Source organism: Cnephaeus nilssonii (assembly GCF_951640355.1).
Source record: "Cnephaeus nilssonii genome assembly, chromosome: 4".
Classification (NCBI taxonomy): Eukaryota; Metazoa; Chordata; class Mammalia; order Chiroptera; family Vespertilionidae; genus Cnephaeus; species Cnephaeus nilssonii.
In genome coordinates this window covers 80,769,888-80,787,912 of record NC_137075.1, presented here as the reverse complement: position 1 = coordinate 80,787,912, position 18,025 = coordinate 80,769,888, and the positions used below count along the sequence as shown (strand labels likewise).

The 18,025-nt window shown below is 45.4% G+C and overlaps 1 pseudogene across 1 annotated transcript; it reads right to left on the bottom strand.

Moving 5' to 3' along the window:
- Positions 1 to 214: 214 nt before the first annotated feature.
- LOC307098301 (U2 small nuclear ribonucleoprotein auxiliary factor 35 kDa subunit-related protein 1-like) lies at positions 215 to 17,105 on the bottom strand (annotated as a pseudogene). The gene is made up of 2 exons: positions 16,996 to 17,105; positions 215 to 1,236 (listed from the first exon to the last, which is right to left on the bottom strand). The product of its transcript is annotated as a U2 small nuclear ribonucleoprotein auxiliary factor 35 kDa subunit-related protein 1-like (transcript).
- Between the last annotated feature and the right edge of the window lie 920 nt (positions 17,106 to 18,025).

Genomic DNA, 18,025 nt, shown 5'->3' with positions numbered 1-18,025 from the left:
CCTGATCCCCTCTCTCCCAAGTATCGCTGTCTCTGTATGACTAGGTAGATGCAGGTAGAAACCATTCTACCAACCCCGAGTGCAAATAGATAGGTGCAGAATAACCTACTGAGACATTAATTTGCACTGGTTTTGCTTCCGTGGGAGTCAAAGAATGAGAAGTATTTACTCTTCTCCCATCCCAAGAGGCTTTTGTGTAGGACAGCGGGTCTGCCTAGTCTCCATGGAGTTTTCCTGGCATATGCAGCTCAGGTTGATAGCCAGAAATTGCAAATGCCCAGGAGATAGCCACGCGCATGCTTGCATGACACATTACCTCCCTCCACCAACTATGAAACAACCTCCATATGGGAGCTCTTGGGCATTGCTGTATTTCATACAAATCACACATTGCCATTCTCCATGGGGTCACAGGGCAGGAAAGTCGCACGAGCTGCCATCCTGCATACCATCACCCGTTAAACTGAACATACACATTGCCCCTCAGATGAGGTTTCACGTTGCAGCTGATCTTGAACTGGATCACCTTCCCCAGGTTCTGGGCCTCGGGGAGCACGTTTTCGAGGGTAGGTCTCCTCCTCGCCGCCCTCCAGGCTGGTGTCTGGGTCACCGACATCCCTTCAGCACTGCTCCATTCAAACACTGTAAACATGCTTCTGATAAGAAGGGTAGGGCTTGATGTTGGGAAACTGTGTTTACATAAACACCTGTCTCCAAATCTGCAAGCTCCCATTTTACTGTAGGATGGACAGTCAGCTCCACCTTTCTCCCTCATATTCATCAGTCTGTGGATGGTTCTGGGTTTCGCTCTATTTTCCAGCATTTTCAACCTGCGCCAGCCTTCTCTTGCTTTCTTCCTGTAGCTTCGGCTCCTCTTCTTCTCTCTCTTTCTCTACCATTTTCATTCTCCTTTTAACTTTCCTGTTCTTCCTGCTGTTTTCTAGCTGCCTCTTCCTTTTCCTTCTTTATTCTGAATTCCTCTTATGCCTCTGCTCCCACAGCCACCACTCCTCATGTAATTGTTGCCTCTCTATCTCCAACAGCTTCTCTTGTTGTTCAATAAAAGCTTTCTCCTCCTCCTTCTGTGAGAGTCCTGAGTCTCTCCATCATGCGAGTTCCTGCCGACGTTCCTTTTCTTTCTCCTTCTTCAGGGCAGCCCTGTACTTTTTTGGCTCAGTTTGTTTGGAAGCATCACTGCCTGGGGCGCTACCATGTCGCCAGCCTCTCTTTCCATTTCTAAAACCTAAGCCAAGCCCTGACCAGTGTTCTAAGTGGTTAGAGCGTCAGTCTGCACACCCAAGGCTCACAGGTTTGATTCCCAGTCAAGGGCACATACCTGGGTTGCAGATTCGATCCCTGGCCCCGGTAGGGGGCGCATGGGGGAAACAACCTATTAATGTGTCTCTCTCACATTGATGTTTCTCTCTCTCTCTCTCTCTCTCTCTCTCTCTCTCTCTCTCTCTCTCTCTCCCTCCCCCCACCCTCCCTTCCACTCTCTCTGAAAATCAATGGGGAAAAAAATATCCTGGGATGAGGATTAACAAAACAAAACATAAACCTAAGTCAAGCTCCCACCACCCCACCCCAGAGGCCCAGCCCAGATGAGCATACTTCTCTTCCTGGCATCTCCTCTTCCCACCCTCAGTCCTCCTGGACTGTCCAGGCCACATCCATTTAGACTCTCTCTTGCGCCAATTAAAGGAAACATTTCTAGATATTTCTGATATGGTTTGTTGTTGATTTGTTAGTTGACTACATGCCCCAGGAGGGCAAGAACCACGCCTTCTACTCCGCTGACACCCCAGCTGATGCCAGTTTAAACGCAGGTCTCTATCTGTAAAGCCCCAGGCCACTTGTGTATTCTAGAAACACCCACCCCAAGACGACACTATCTGGGACCTGGAAGTAAATCCTCACTGCCTCCCGCCTCATTCCCTTTGCCTTTCCTGCTCAAAGCCAAGGTTATACCACCTCTTCATGCAGGTGTGAGAGGAGTTTGGAAAGTCAGAAGTGCCTTAAATCAGTCTTTTGTGAACAGAACCAAATTCAGGAAAGGAAGCAGCCAACCAGCATCAGTCTATTAAGGCCCGCCGTGCTTGGTTTGGTGCTATCAGTCAACAGTTTCCTCAGCTGGGCGGATTTATTGCCCTGCCAAGGACTTGCACAGTGAACTGGCCAAGCCTCAGCGTCCCTCTCTGCTTTTGGGTCGCCCCAGGGGCCACGCCCCTCATGCAAAGAGATGAGATTATCTACTTTGCTCCAAAATCGCAGTTCCGGGTGACTTTCTGTAGCATCTTTGGGGCAGACAGCGTTGCCACAAGCACTTGCTGTAAAAAATAAATAAATAAAATAAAATAACTGTTTGACAGTTTGGGTTTTTGTTCGGTTGGTTGGTTGGTTTCATTTTTCCATTGACGAATTGACTGCCATAAGAAATATAAAATAACAGGTTGGGGTTTTTCTTATTTGCTTTCATTTCTCCATCGATGAATCAATTGCTCTAAAAAAAGATAAAATAACTGGCTGACAGTTTGGTTTCATTTCTCCTTTGATGAAGTGCTTCCCTTCTTATATGATATAAATCTTCGTCCACATTTCCCATAGACCTTGGGATCGTTTATCAATGGCCATGTGACAACATGCCGAGAACAAGCAGGGTAGAGGCTTCCGCAACGCAATACAAAGCTGTTACAACCATGCATCTTGGCATTTGGAAACCCATACGCCTCCTAATGAAGGAAGAAATTTTAGCGAAAAAGAAAAAGCGTGATGCTGAACAAGGAAATGCATCAGGAAAAACAACGCATAATACTATGTAACAGAAGACTTCAATGCGAAGTGCTTAAGTACAACCCCAAAATAAATTCAGTTATTTGAGCAGGATTGCTATGAATCGACACACACTTTAAATGTATTCACATCTTTTGTATTTTGCAATAAAGTTATGATTTTCTCCTTTTTAGGCAAAATCGCTTATGGCCAATTAGTTAGGTGGCGAAATTGCTTGTGGCAAAGTTGTCTATGGCAAAGACACTTATGGCTGAAATACTGGACCCACAAAATCACAACATTCCTCTGAACCAGGCATCTCCTGCACATCAATTCTCAGCCTGGACTTTCTTGCCGACTTGTTTCTTGGAACACCATGTGCTGATGGAAGTGGAGGGTGAATCTAAAGCCATCCCCAGGCCCCCCAAAGATTTTTTAGGGTTCCTCAGAGGCATCCCAGGCAAGACACTGGCTGACCAGTGATTTCAGTCATTCAGTATCTTAGAATGGATAGCACAACCCATGCTGAGCAGCTCAGGGCTTACCCAATGTTTTCTCACCTCTTCAGCATCCATTAACAGCCTTTTTTTCACACCTGACCCATTTATGGCAGTAAATCCCGAGTGACACCAGTAGCCACCACACATCTGTGTCTTTTTAAAAGGCTCCCAGCAAAGGTACCTGCTTCTACCACTAATTCAGCCCTCCCTCTCTTCTCGTGTTGGTAAAGGGAGAGAGAAAAGTCTCCACCCGCTGATGTCTCATCCGAGGTGCCCGGCCAGATACCCAGCAGAGCCCCGTGTGTGCAGGTCTCCGGCTGGCCCTGCCTCATCCTGCCGTGACCAGTTCTGCCCGAGAGCCCCGCTCTGCCCAGCACTGCTCTGCCTGGCTGCCCGCACTGGCTCCAGTTCGGGAGATTGTGCTTTTCCAGAACCCTGCGCTGCTTGGGTGTGGTTAGTGTACAGCAGACACTCGGGGTGCAGCCTCCCCAGGTGTCCACAGGACTTCTCTGCCAGGTTGGGTGCCTGACATGCCATCTGCCTGCCACATCTGCTGCGACTTCGTAGTTTCTGACCCGCATTGCCTGTTCCTTGTACTCTACACTCAGTCTGTTAACAGCTCCATTCCCTCCGCCTCTGCAGTCAGAGATTTGATCTTCCAAAGCGTCTCCTGTTCTGTGGCAACAGCCCTGCGTGTGCAGTTGGCCAGCGGTCAGCCCACCCTTCTCCGGGGCCTCCCCATCAGACACCGTGCCGTTCCTGCCTGCTGGAGCGCCGGGTGCAGGAGAGAGGCCCAGTCCCACTTCTCACCTGCACACTGGCCCATTTGTCAGACTGACAGGAGCTGGGCGCATGGTGGGACATAGGCTCTTATTTGTAAACATCACTCACACTTTTGCATGGACTTTTTCAAAGTCAGAAAATGGGGTCTGGATTTATAGACTTGGTTAGCAACCTATTTGTCTTACTGGATCCAGAGCCTTTAGGCAAGACGACCAAAGAATTTCCTTCCATGAGTTCTGAGCATTCTTGCCAATATTTCACACACTAACAAGGGGTCAGGTTACAATACTGTAATGTTGGACAAGCTTCTTTCAAGGAAAAAATGAAGAAATTATAATGAATGAGGACTGGTAGCTCAATTTTGAAAATGAAATGTATTTTAATAAACACTGCCTTTATAATTACTCAAAAGTGTGTATACATTTTGGGGAATGTATATATATAGAGAGAGAGGGCAACCTAAGACTAATAAAAAATTATTTACCATTACTGTAATAATTTAGTGAATTAATCTATTAATAGCACCAAAATAAAATTTTACTCCCTCAAGTTATTTGCAATAATATTTAGTAATTCTCAGTATTCCAAGTAGTTAAAGTAGTAATTAACGCTTTTAATAAATCATGTTATTTAATTTAATTGTCCTTCTACCTTGAAAAATTAATGTTTCTTCATAATTAAAACATTTAAATTAATTATAAGGATTTTTATATGATTCAATCTATTAATAACAATTTAATAACCAAACTTTAAATATGTCCTCATTCTAATCATAAAACTATTTTAAAGACTTTAAAAAATAGTATCCAAGTCTTTATATTAGCCAATTATTCCCATTGATGTAAAAACATTCTAATTTGCTCTTGATAAAAGCTGCTGGTATTAAAAAATAGGCCAGATAATTTTAATAAATAATACATAACATTTTGTAAGGAGTGTATACAGCCTATTGACATACATGCAATAACTAAAAATGGACACTAGAGGGAGGTAGATAGAGAGGGTGAGAAGGAAGGTAAAAGGGGACACTGTATATTGTGCTTGAATGAAGAATGCATTGGTTTGACCTCTCTGATGCTCATTTGCTGGAGGCCATTCCCAGGAACCTATTTAGAAATCTAACGTGTGAGTCACGTAACATGAATTTACTTCATTTGGAAAAAGACCTGAGCTCCTCAGGCCTGTCTCTGAAGAAAGAAACTCATTACCATGCTCCCTCTACCCACCCAATACTTGTATAATGGATTCCAGTTTTCAAAATGATTTCATAGACATTATCTTATTTTGGAGGCAATGTGGTGTAGCAGAAAGAAAATTAGACTTGAGTCAGGAAACCTGAATTGTAGTCTGGTCTCTTCCACCAGATGCCGATGACCTTGGATGAGGTACTTAACCTGTCTGGGCAGAAGCTTGCTCATATGTAACATGCCAGTGTTAGAACAGATTATCTCTAGGTCCTTTCAATTCCAAAACTCTATAATTTTATAATATAGCTTGAGAGAGAGAGAGAGAGAGAACCTATAATGTGTGTGTGTGTGTGTGTGTGTGTGTGTGTGTGTGCCTTAAACAGAATTCTTTCAAATAAAACACTACTCTGCCTTCCCTGAAAGCATTTTCTCCTTCTGCCTTGGAGAAATAATGCAAACGCCAGGAACTCCCAGGTACTGAAACAGCCCCTCTGGGATTCAGCAAGTACCAAGATTGGGTTACAAAACCTAATGCCTATATGAAATGTTTCCATCAACTTATAAAATAAAAGTCTAATAAAAGCAGTGGCTTTTTATTATTATTTAGATTTAGATCATCCCCTGCAGTGTTGAAAACCCAAAGGCAACCTCCTGAGTTTAGTGGGATCTCAGAATGAAATGAAAACTGAACATGGCGAGGAAAATAGATGCATTAGACATCATCGCCCTACCTAAAAGCAATTCTTGTTCTTTGTTTTTTGTGTGCTTCTTTAAGCCCAGCAAACAGCACCAATGCTGAAAGCTCATTAGAATTTTAAAGGATTCTGAACTTGCTGATCAATTCTAACTTAAGGAATTTCTGAATTATTTTATTGTCTTCGCTCTGGCCCCTCTGTGTCATTTTCATTAAAGTAACACAAAGCATCTCATCCCCGGCCTGGAAGAAATCCTTTAACTCTCTTGTCTAGGAGTGTGTGTCTGCACGCTTTGCTTTTCACCCGCCTCTGCCTCTCAGCTCCCAAACTTCTGGCTCAAGAAAAAAACAAAGACAGATTCTAGGAGAGCTAGGACTGTGCACTGAGAATGCCCATTCAAGGATGGGGCGGGGGAGGGGGGGTGCGGGGGAGGGTGGATTCTGTTTCATGGACTATCAGGTAGCGGCTTGGGCAGGAGACCAGGAAGCCCAGAGAATGCAGGCTGGGAGAGACCGCTGCAGAGTTCCACAGAGCAACCGTGTAACCTGGCAAAGGTGAGCTCCAAAGGGTGGCTCAAGGGGTCAGTGCAACCCAATCAGCAAAGCAGAGCAAGCAGTCAAGGTCATGCAGAGGGCATCTAGATTCTTGGGTATCGTGGCTGTATGAGGATCAAATTGAAAGCATGCACGTTGAAAGAAGGACCAGCAAGTATGAACATGAGAAGCATCGAAAAGCTTTCAATTTGGTCCCTTGAGCCCCTTTCTACAAAGGAATTCCAACTTAAGAGAAGCATTTCATTCAATAATATTGATTAAGCTCCCACTGGCCCTGTTCTAGGCACTACATACATCAGTGAACAAGCCAGACAAAACCTCTGCTTTGATGGACATCATGTCCCTGGGAGGGGACAGAGACAAATACATCTTCTAATAATATGTTAGATTTTGGAGGCAGCTGCCATGGAAAAATTGTCAGTAAGATAAGAAGGATAAGAAGCATTAGGGAGCCGAAACCGGTTTGGCTCAGTGGATAGAGCGGCAGCCTGCGGACTGAAAGGTCCCGGGTTCGATTCCGGTCAAGGGCATGTACCTTGGTTGTGGGCACATCCCCAGTAGGGGGTGTGCAAGAGGCAGCTGATCAATGTTTCTCTCTCATCGATGTTTCTGACTCTCTATCCCTCTCTCTTCCTCTCTGTAAAAAATCAATAAAATATATTTTTTTAAAAAGTGACTGGTCAATGGGGTCACATTATTTAAAAAAAAAAAAAAAGAAGAAGAAGCATTAGGGATCGGGGACGGACTGTGTGCTACTTGAAAGAGTGGCCAGCATGGTCCTCCCTGAAACGGTGACATTTCAGCCGAGTTTAAAAAGGTGAGGGAGAGCCATGCAGGTATGTAGAGGAGAGCATTCCAGGCAGAGGAGCAGCCAGCGCAAAGGCCCTGAGGCAGTAGCAATATGTTCCAGGGAGAGGAATGTGGCTGAAGCAGAGTGAATGAGAGGGGATAGTATAAGGAAGTAAGGTCAGAGAAGTAATCATTGACAAAACGTGTAGAACATTGGGTGCAATTGTGAGAACTCTGTTTTTTACTTTGAGTGAAATGGGGAACCATTGGAGGGTTTTGAGCAGAATTACATTTTAACTAGAGGCCCGATGCACGAAAATTCATGCAAGAGTAGGCCTTACTTCCCCTGGCTGCCGGCACAGGATTCCCTCCAGCACCTGGGACCCGGGCTGCTTTCCTCCTCATGGCCCGAGGGCACCCGGGACCCGGCTGGCTTCCCTCCGGCCCTGGCTTTGTCAGGAAGGACATCAGGAAGACATTTGGTCTAATTAGCATATTACCCTTTTATTATTATAGGTAGGATCACTCTGGCAACTGTGCTGAGATTAGCCTGAAAGGAGTATATAACTCAATGTTAAATAGGACTTTCCATCTGAAATGGCCTCCCAACTGGGGCAACCTCCTAAAACCCCTGAGCCATGCCTACAATGCCCCTGTCCCTTAGAGGGGTCCCTGGGCCACAGCAGGATGGTTAGTCTCTTGAGAAGTGATCCTGCCATGAGGTGAAGGGGGTTTGCTCGTTCCTTCTTGGCTGGAGCCACTGCAAGACGGCGTGGCAGCACCTGTGGCCCCTTCCAGAATGCTTTCCACACACTCAGCCTTCTCCAGGCCGAGCCCAGAGCAGCCTACAGTCTCAGAAAGCAGCAGACCGAGGGAAAGCAGAGGCTCTTTTAGCTTATAAAGGAGCTGCGCACACTTGATCTTTCATGAAGCCCCCTTGCTCCAGACCTCGGTCTCTTCCCTTCTTCATCCCTACCCTCTCCATGCAGCCCCCTCCTTCAGGTCCCCAGGCCAGCCTTCTCCTCCTCCTCTGTACAATGGAAACTCCACCCCTCCCCACAGAATGAGGTGCTGTCCCCTCAGACCCTAGCATCTCAGCCGTCAGCAAGATGCCCTCTCGTTGGCTCTTAAGCAGGTGGGAGGATTGGGACATGGGGAGGGGACACTTGTTTCAGCCACAATGACTGGGCACACTGTGGGCATTTAGTCCTAGGGGTCAGGGATGCTACATATCCAACAGTAATCAGGATAGTCTTTTTCCATCCCAAATGCCAATAATCCCACTAAGAATCATTCGAGTGCCTGAGAGTGAGAGCAGAGATGAGAGCCAGACCCCAGGACATTCCCACCTGTGAGAGGCACGGCTGATTTTCTCACTGGTTTGCCTAAGAAGCAAGCGCATTTCTCCAACACGAACTATAATTTAACATTAATTGTTCTTATAGAAAACATACGAGGAAGGTTAATTCCTCCTGATAGCGTGCCTTTGACCTTGCCCCTGGCACTATATTGTATAGCACGGGAGGACGAGCTGCCTAGGGTGAATCCTGACTCTGCCACTGATTGATTAGTGTGTTGCCCTGAGCAGGTTACCGACCTGAGGCAGTTTTGTCATCTGTGAAATGGAGAGAAAAACAGCACCCATTTCACGTGGATGTTGTGAGAGAATATGGGTTGGGGCTGAACTTCCTCGTGCTCAGGAAATTTAATTCCCTTCTTGAAAACGCATCTGTTCAACCTCTTCCCCACCTCCCCTCCCCCCAAAGATCATAATGTGTAATACAAAACACGCCAATAAATGGAGTGTGTGTGTTTTTCACACTGCCTGGTTAGTGACTGCAGCCCCAGGCCATAATTCAACGTGAATCTAAATGAGTTACTATTTAGCCAAAGCTCACAGGGCAGATGCTGTCAGCTGTGACACATCCCAAGGGTTGCTCCATACTCACACAACAACATTCAAGGCATTTGGAAGAATATGACACCCCGTACAGTCTGAAGGTGATGTTGCTCTGAGGGCTCTTATCTCTTCCAGCAAGTCCATCTGAGTAAAACAAGAAGCCAAATGAACTTACCTGTGAAAGAACAGGCAAATCATCACCTAACCCTGGCTTTTTTAGGCAGTAGCTTGGGCCTGCTGTTCTCCAAGACTTTTTGGGCAGAACTGGAACCAAATAGCAGAGTTGGTGGGGTTTTTATTAGGTTTTTGAAACTCTACCCTGAATTGTTACTTTGTTCTTTCCCCCATTTACTTCCTTGAACCTCTCAGATAGAGGAGTACAACTGCATCCTTTCTTCTCCCAGTGAAGTCAAATGGCCTTAAGGTGTTCCGATCATAGCACAGAGTCTCCTTTTTCACCAAGTCCGCTGAGTAGATGGGAAACTGGCCTGAACATGTGTGTATGTGGTGTATGTATATAGGGGTAGGGGTATATGTCGGGGGGGGGGGCATGTATGTGGGGGGAATGTGTGTGTATGTATCCCTGTGGTATGCAATGGTGTGTTTGTATGTGTTGTGTGTATGAGTATGGTATATGGTATGTATTGTAGTGTGTATCATGTGGTAGGTGTGTGGAAGGAATGTGTGTACGTAAGGAGAAGGGTGTATATGTGTATATGTGTCTGGGTGTGTGGGTATGATATGTATGATATGTATGTGGGTCTGATATGTATGTGTATATGTGTGTGTAGTGTGGGGGAGAAGTGTATATATGTGGAAGAACGGTATATGTGTCTGCCTCTGTGTGTGTGTCTGTGTGTGTGTGTGCCTGTGTGTGTGTCTGTGTGTGTCTGTGCCTGTGTGTGTGTCTGTGTGTGTCTCTCTCTCTGTCTGTGTTGGGCAGACAGAGAGCCAGGAATGGAGAGTGCTCCAAGTCAGACCTGGCCTGGCTTTGCTAAGTGCCTGATCTTTGAGTGACTTACATACATAATATCTAAACTGCACAATTCCACAAGACTTGTTTACAGATGAAGAAACTGAGTTTCAGAGAGGTCAAGGGTAGGTAACTTGCCCAAGGTCATATAGACAGTAAGCAGAATAACTGGGATTCAACTAGGCCTATACACCCCTACAAGCACACACTCTTTATGTTCTCAGGTAGTTTACCATATAACAGTCCAGGGCAGTGGTCGGCAAACTCATTAGCCAACAGAGCCAAATATCAACAGTACAACGATTGAAATTTCTTTTGAGAGCCACATTTTTTAAACTTAAACTTCTTCTAATGCCACTTCTTCAAAATAGACTCGCCCAGGCTGTGGTATTTTGTGGAAGAGCCACACTCATGGGGCCAAAGAGCCACATGTGGCTCACGAGCCGCAGTTTGCCGACCACGGGTCTAGGGGAAACTAAAACATCAATGTTTTAGTCCGGATTTCTTTCCCTTTCATGGTTCCTTTTCCCCAAAGTTCTTTCTATCCATTAAGTGCTCTGGTGTCAGGAATTAACTGTGTGAGTGGATTTAGGAGGGGGAAGCAGAGCTGGGTCTTGCAATCCTGTCAACAATCACAATTCTCCACTCTGGCCCTTAAGAGTGAGCAAGAGATGACAAAAGAGCAAGAGGGAAGAGACAACTCAAACCATTTTCAAGGAACTGGTTGGAGGAGGTGTTGGCCATAGAACAATGATGTTCGGTCATAGTTATTTGTAAGCCAGTGGTCATGGGACATTAGCCCAAAAGAGCATGGCATAGAGAGTCGATGGGAAAGGATAATGAGTGAAATGAATGGGGTCAGAAACAGAATGGCTGGCACCTACCAGATGCTTGACAGATTCACGGGGGCCATTTAGCCTCAAGCCTCTCACAGGTGAAAAGCTGAGGATATCTTGGCTCCATTAACTCATTCAAACACAAGGGCTGAGATCTTGGTCATAGTGGGGCTCTAGAAGAGATGCATAGAGCATCTGTCAACAGCAGCAACTCTCATTTGGCCCGAGACACCCTGGGACCATCTTGGCTGTGGGGAAACAGTCCCAGGGGATAGGCATTGCAGCACATTTGAATAGACATTGGAAGGACTTAAAATATCTGGGAAGAAAGGAAAAGCAGGCATAAGATTCAAGCTCTAAGAGGCATGAGGCATTGTAATCTGTTACTATTGAATGAAAGAACACATGCAAGAGAGTATTGAAAATATTTTGAGCTCAATAGAAATGCAGGTAGGATTATTTTCCCTAAAGAAATCCATGGTAGGTTGGTTCAGTTCATTTATTCATCCAACACATATTTATGAGTGCCTACTATCTAACTGTGATTTCAGGGCTAGACATACAATGAAGCCATCAGTGGGACATCCTTACTGCTGCCTTGGAGGCAGGAGAAGCTCCCGTCACCACCATTGCACTCGCCAGCCATGAGCCCAGCTAATGAGCCAGCCATGAGCCTGGCGCTCCCCCTGTGGGAGCACACTGACCACCAGGGGGCAGCTCCTGCTTTGAGCGTCTGTCCCCTGGTGGTCAGTGCACGTCATAGCAACCCGTAGTTCCGCCATTCGGTCGATTTGCATATTAGCCTTTTATTATATAGGATGTCTGATTGACAGATTGGAAGCCCTGTGTAAAATCTGGTTCCTTGGGTGGGTAGTCAATCGGCTTACTGTTTCATTCTAGGGAGGCAGGACTCATAATATGGGAAATTCTTCAAGCATAGGAAGGATGGTCAGCAGTGCTGGGTGCTATGAATCTCAGGTGTCCATGGTACAGAGCAAAACAACCCATGCCCAAAACTACTCCTTCCCTCCCCTAAGAAAACAAATCAGCACAGTCAGAGATCATCTTTGCAAGTGTGGCTTCTCTTCTTCTGAAGTTATTTTAAAAAGGAGGAAAGGAAATGGGAAAACAACAAAGAGATAACATTTTACATCATCATATCAGCAACATGTAAAAGTCTAACAATACCATGCATTGATGAGCAGGTGGGGAAAAGAAAATTCTCATTTGTGGCTAGTGAGAGTGTGGATTGACACAGCCATTTTTGGCATGCAATTCAGAAATGATCAATGGAATTAAAGATGTGCATGCTCTTTGACCCAGAAATCCATTCCTAGAGAAATTCTCAAGTATACACTGCAGGACTGTGGGTAGTAGTGGAAAACTAGAAAAAAACAGAATGCACACTAAACAGAAAACATAGATAAACCGTGGCTTATCAAATAATGAAATAGCATTCTGCAGTTATAATAAATGAACTTACAGCATCATGGGTAGATGCCTAACACATGAAAAAGAAAGTCACAGAAGGAAAAAAAGAAAAGCAAACCACAGTCTGATATCAATTAAATAAAACTTGAAAATGTAAAACCCTGCCATCACACATTGATGGGTACATTTACATGGCGTGAAAGTGTAAGTCACACGTGGGGGTGATAAATACCACCGTCAGATGGTGCATCTCTCTGGGGAGAGAGGGAAGGAGATTAAAGGAAGGCTTCGATTCTGTATAAAATATGATGTCTACATAAACTGGCTCCTGTTTGTGATTAAAATGTTTTATAACTTAAAAAAAAGAAACTTAAAGGGTGTCGGATATAGAATCAACTCTGGGTTGAGACTCTGACTCTTCCACTTACTGGAAAAAAAATTGTAAACCACTTTTCATGTGGAAAATGGGACTAATACTACCTGAAATTGTCTCTTTCCCAGGACAAAGGCAGTAGCATATCAGGGGTTTCATAGGTTCCATCTAACTTTACCCAGTAGAGCTGTGGTGGGGACCAAGGGAAAGTGCATGGTAGAGGGCCACTCCGGTGCTCATGAAAAGCTGAGATGTTTTGCTGGAAGGTGTGGGTGGATGCTGGAAGCACAGGAGCGAGGTGATCTCTGGAGGTCTGCTGTCTCAGGGAGCCCAGGTCCTATCAGGTGGGTCCAGAATTCCCCAGACCATTGGAATAGGGTCTGAGATGTGGGAAAGATACTTGCTGATACCGATTCTTGCAGCACAGAATTTCTAATATCATTTCAAAAAGAGAGTATGGGGTAGGGGGTGCCTTTTAAAGACAAACGAGGCTTTCTCTGGCTGGTGTCAGATGGAGAGGCCTGCAGAGACACATCTGTTTGGCTCAAGTGCAGGGCAGCACCAGCCAGGGACCAGACGGTGATTTCAAAGCCAATCAGCTTGGCCAAGCTGCCAAAAAGGGCTCTGGGTAAGCCTCCACCAACCTTAAGGAGAACCGACTGGCACTTTCCCCATAGAATCAGCCTTCAAAACATTGGATGCATATCTTCAGTGGACTCAAGACCAAACAAATTGCCTAGTAAATGTTTGTAGTGGGTTCCAGAAATGGCAGTGGGGGAGGGGGGGAAGGGGTTTTTGTGTGTGTGTATGTGTGTGCTGTGTTTATTTGTGTGTTTTCTTAGGTGGGGTTGGCAGGAAAGAGCTGAAGACGATTAATGATCAAAGCCTAGGAAAAAAACACTCGAGCCAATTTGTGCTGATTTTCTTCTGCCTGCAAATGGGGGAAACCCATGGATTACTCAAGCTTAATTGATGTTTTTGCAGTAAAGGAAATGAAAGGTGCTTAATTCATATATACACTCTCAGAGGCCTATTACCAAGCTGTCACCCCATCAGCCAAGCCAGTAAGTTTTTCCTTGGGTTCTGCTGTCTGTGCTCACATCAATCTGCTCCCAGCCGTATGTCAATCCCCGGGCACCTGGCTGGCCGGTTGTTTATGAGGAAAAAGTAGATTTGAGAAAGAGCTGAAAAAAAAAAAAATCTGGACAGAAAAATCAACATCTTGGTCTTTGCAATTAACAATTAAGCTATTTAACTTGTTCTCCTTGAGTTGCAATTTTTCTGGCTCTAGCCCTGAAATAGTATTGAAAAATTTATCCAAAGGCACAGCAACTGTGGTGACCGAACTCAAACTTCTTGGGCAGGTGCTTAACTCCCTGAGTCCCAGTTTCTTCGTGCATCTACCATGGAGACCTATAAGATAGGGATAGCACTTTTCTCAAAGTCGCGGTGAGGTTTGAGTCACAGAAGATGTAAGTGACACAGACTGGATGTTCCATAAATGTTATTCTCTTCTCCCTGGCATTTATGAGGACAGGTAATCTTCATGTATACGGCCCACAGTACTTAATGAGTGCAGGTGGAGGAAAAGGGTACAGGAAAATGTGTAGCATGCAATAGCAGCTGGGCTTTGTTAGCTAATTCTTCCCACTCCGACCTAATGAATATAAGTGTAATAGCTGTACATACTCAAAAACCAAAGAGTGTACCCAAAAAAGTCAGCACATGATGAACTACAAAATTATACATAAACTAGAGGCCCGGTGCACGAATTCATGCACCAGTGGGGTCCCTCGGCCTGGCCTGCGGGATGGGGCCGAAACCAGCTCTCCGACATCCCCCGAGAAGTTCTGGATTGTAAGAGGGTGCAATCGAGGCTGAGGGACCCCACTGGTGCACAACCAGGGTTGGAGAGGGACACGGGAGGTTGGCCAGCCAGGAAGGAACCGTGGGAGGACTCCAGGGCATGTCTGGCCTGTCTCGCTCAGTCCCAATCGGCTGGCCCCAGCAGCAAGCTAACCTACCGGTCGGAGCATCTTCCCCCTGGTGGTCAGTACACATCACAGTGAGCAGTTGAGCGGCCTTAGCATATTATGCTTTGATTGGTTGAATGGATGACCGGACACTTAGCATATTAGGCTTTTACTATATAGGATGAGGTAGCCCTTCAAATCACGTGCAAACTGTCCAAGTGAAGAGCATGAAACAAGTAAGAAGCAAAGCCCAGGCAAGACCATATTTCCTGGTAAGTGAGTGCCTTTCATTCCAGCTGTTGTTGCTAAAAGCATGTTTGAAAGGGAGGGACAATAAAGCAATGATAGAGACAGGATGTTTGCACAATGAGAAAGGTTGTCCAGGCAGCACTGAACTGTGAACACGTGGTTCACCAGAAGCCCTTTCGCCAGCAAAGGCTGCATAGAATGCATTTGCATTCAAGGAGATGCCCCTCCAGCATCTCCCAAATTTCCCGGATGGGCATTCCCTGTGAATGCAAACTTAAAACAACAGCTCTAGAAAATCAATTGCATTCTGCAATGAGCATGTTATTTCTTTCGTAATCAGAAGACAATAGATCTCACAAAAAAAGAAAATTTAAAAGTCAAATTGATTAAGGTGATCCAATTGAGTCAGAAGCCCATGTAAAGGGTATGGCAAAAGTAGGTTTACAGTTGTTCATATGGAAAAATACTACAATAAATAATAATATAATAATAAATTGTTTCACATACTCACAACTATAAACCTACTTTTGCCCCACCCTGCATATTGAAGCCTCATCTTTACAAATAGTTGGGGACAGCGTGAGAGTACGCAACAATCCTTGTAGAAGCTTTGATGTAGAGGAGCAACCAATACAGTACTGACCAGCAGGGGCCAGCAAGGGACATGGGTCAGTACGGGACATCAACAAACAACAGAGCTAAAGAAAAGACAATGAAGAAGAGCTTTGGGAACCAGAAAATAACCACCTTAGCATTACTAATACCCCTAGAGAACAGAGGAGACTAGTTGTTATCAACACATCTGCACTATAGAGACAACACTGATAAACCAAAAAGTCCCCTAGATCCTATCCTAGGCAAGCTCACTTTAATAGTTCGTAGTATGTCCTCTAGATCAATGTCTACTACCTACCCTGTTGCATGATCTTAGTCTTCCACTTTCTTGTATCTCCTTAAGAATCTCCAAAGGGATGGAGGGCCTTTGGATTACACTGTTTCCATTTGTCATCGGAGTCCTTCTTCCAGTCTCTGTCCTGTCCTCTAGCCACTATCTGGTGTCCCTAGCTAGTGACAAGTGCCTGGTGCACATCATTCTATCAGGCTGCCAACCTGGATGTTCTTCATGGCCATTGCCACTGCCAACTGCCTCCAGAAGGCTGGCCTCTGCTCTGCTCCATGCTACTGCAGATCACCCACTTGTGCTCCTGACACAATGGCCAGTCCACCCACCCAGAGCCCTTATCTCCCTCGAGTCTGCCCCACCAAACACTGGTCCTGAGCTTTTCCCCCACCGCTGCACGGCTTGCCTGAGTCACCAGCCAGTTGGGAAACATGGCCCCTTTCCTTGTTCAGCACTTTCAGTGGGGTTCCCAGAGGAGAGTTGCTCAGTCCCAGTCTTATGATTCTTTCCATTTTGTCACACAGTCTTCTCCCTGTAGGAATGTCTCCCACACAGATTGGAGGTAAACAAAGATGAGAAAAGCACTCACCCTAAAGAAGCCCACAGCCCAGTGGAAGGCACTTTGCAGATCTCCTAGAGAAGAGGCTGCCTTCCAGGCACTGTGGCCAGTCAATAGTAGTAACAGCCATCATTTTTGAGCTCACACTGTGTGCCAAGATGCCACACTAAGTGCTTCTTAAAGCCCTTCTATCATTGGAGGTAGGTACTGGGGTAGATCAAATTGTTGTTCAAACCATTTCTGCCCTTCCCTGGGGGATCATGCTCTCCTCTCCCATTCACTTGGAAAGTCATACGTGATATTCTCTCTCTCTCTCTCTCTCTCTCTCTCTCTCTCTCTCTCTCTCTCTCAAATAACTGAGCGTGCAACAAATTAAGGATTCACTGTAGCACAAAGTTGATGCATTGGTACTTAGGCTAAATACAAACATACATGCACACACATACATACATGTATACATGAATATTTACCTACATGCATGCATTCATAAAACAAAACCCCAGGGCTAGCCTTCAATCTTTACCTTGGATCCAGTCTGTCAGCAAATCCTGTCTTGCCAGCCTCTGTTCTTCTTCTGGCCACCACCACCTCCCAACTGGTGTCCTGCTTCTGCCCATAGCCCCTGTAATCCATCCACAATAGAGCAACCAGAGGGATCCTGCCCAAATGTGAATCAGATCATGCTGCTATTTTGCTCAGGGCCCTCAAATACTCACACCCTCACTCTGACTCCACGTGCGCCCATGCCCTGGGTCTCCTTCTCTTTAACTTCATCCCCTGTAGTTTAGCCCTCACCAGACCTCCCAGGTCAGCTCCTGCCCCAGGACCTTGGTACTGGCTGCTCCCTCTACTGGGAGCTTTTACCTGGTGGCTCCTTGGCTATTTCCTCACTCTCCTTAGGTCTTTGGTCAAGAGTCTCTGCTCTGATCACCCCGTCTAAAACATCCCAGTCCCCGAAATATTTATTACTGTTTGTATTGTGTATTTATCTTATCTGTTGTCTGCCTCCCCTCGCTAGGATATAAGCTGCCTTTTGTCAGTTTTATCCACTAAGTGCACCCAGTGGTTGGTAAATAATCATTGAAGGAATGGGAAAAGAGGAGACATGTCAGATGGCTCTTGAAGGACAAGGACGTAAAAGGATTCTGATGTCATTACAGCCACACATTATCATCAGGTTCTTCAAGGGAAGAGGCCCAGAGCCTACAACTACTACGCTAGTCAGTTTTCCACAGTCCAGAATCTGACTCTCAATCTTTTAAGCCAGAAACCAATTTGTACCTTCTCTAATGACCAAATTATAAAATCAGAAATCCCATTTACTTCCTTACAATCATTTTCAAAACCTCTTATTTAGATGGAAAAAGTCTATGAACATATGTGATCAGTACATTCACTCTCCCTGGGAAGATCTACTTGGAAAATCAACAGTAATCAGAAGGCAGCTTGATAATAATGAAATGAAATCAAGGAACGTGAGAAGAAACAAATGTATAGTTGCCCTCAGGCTTAGATGGCCTAATGTGTGTTGTGGAGCGAAGGCGAGTAAACGA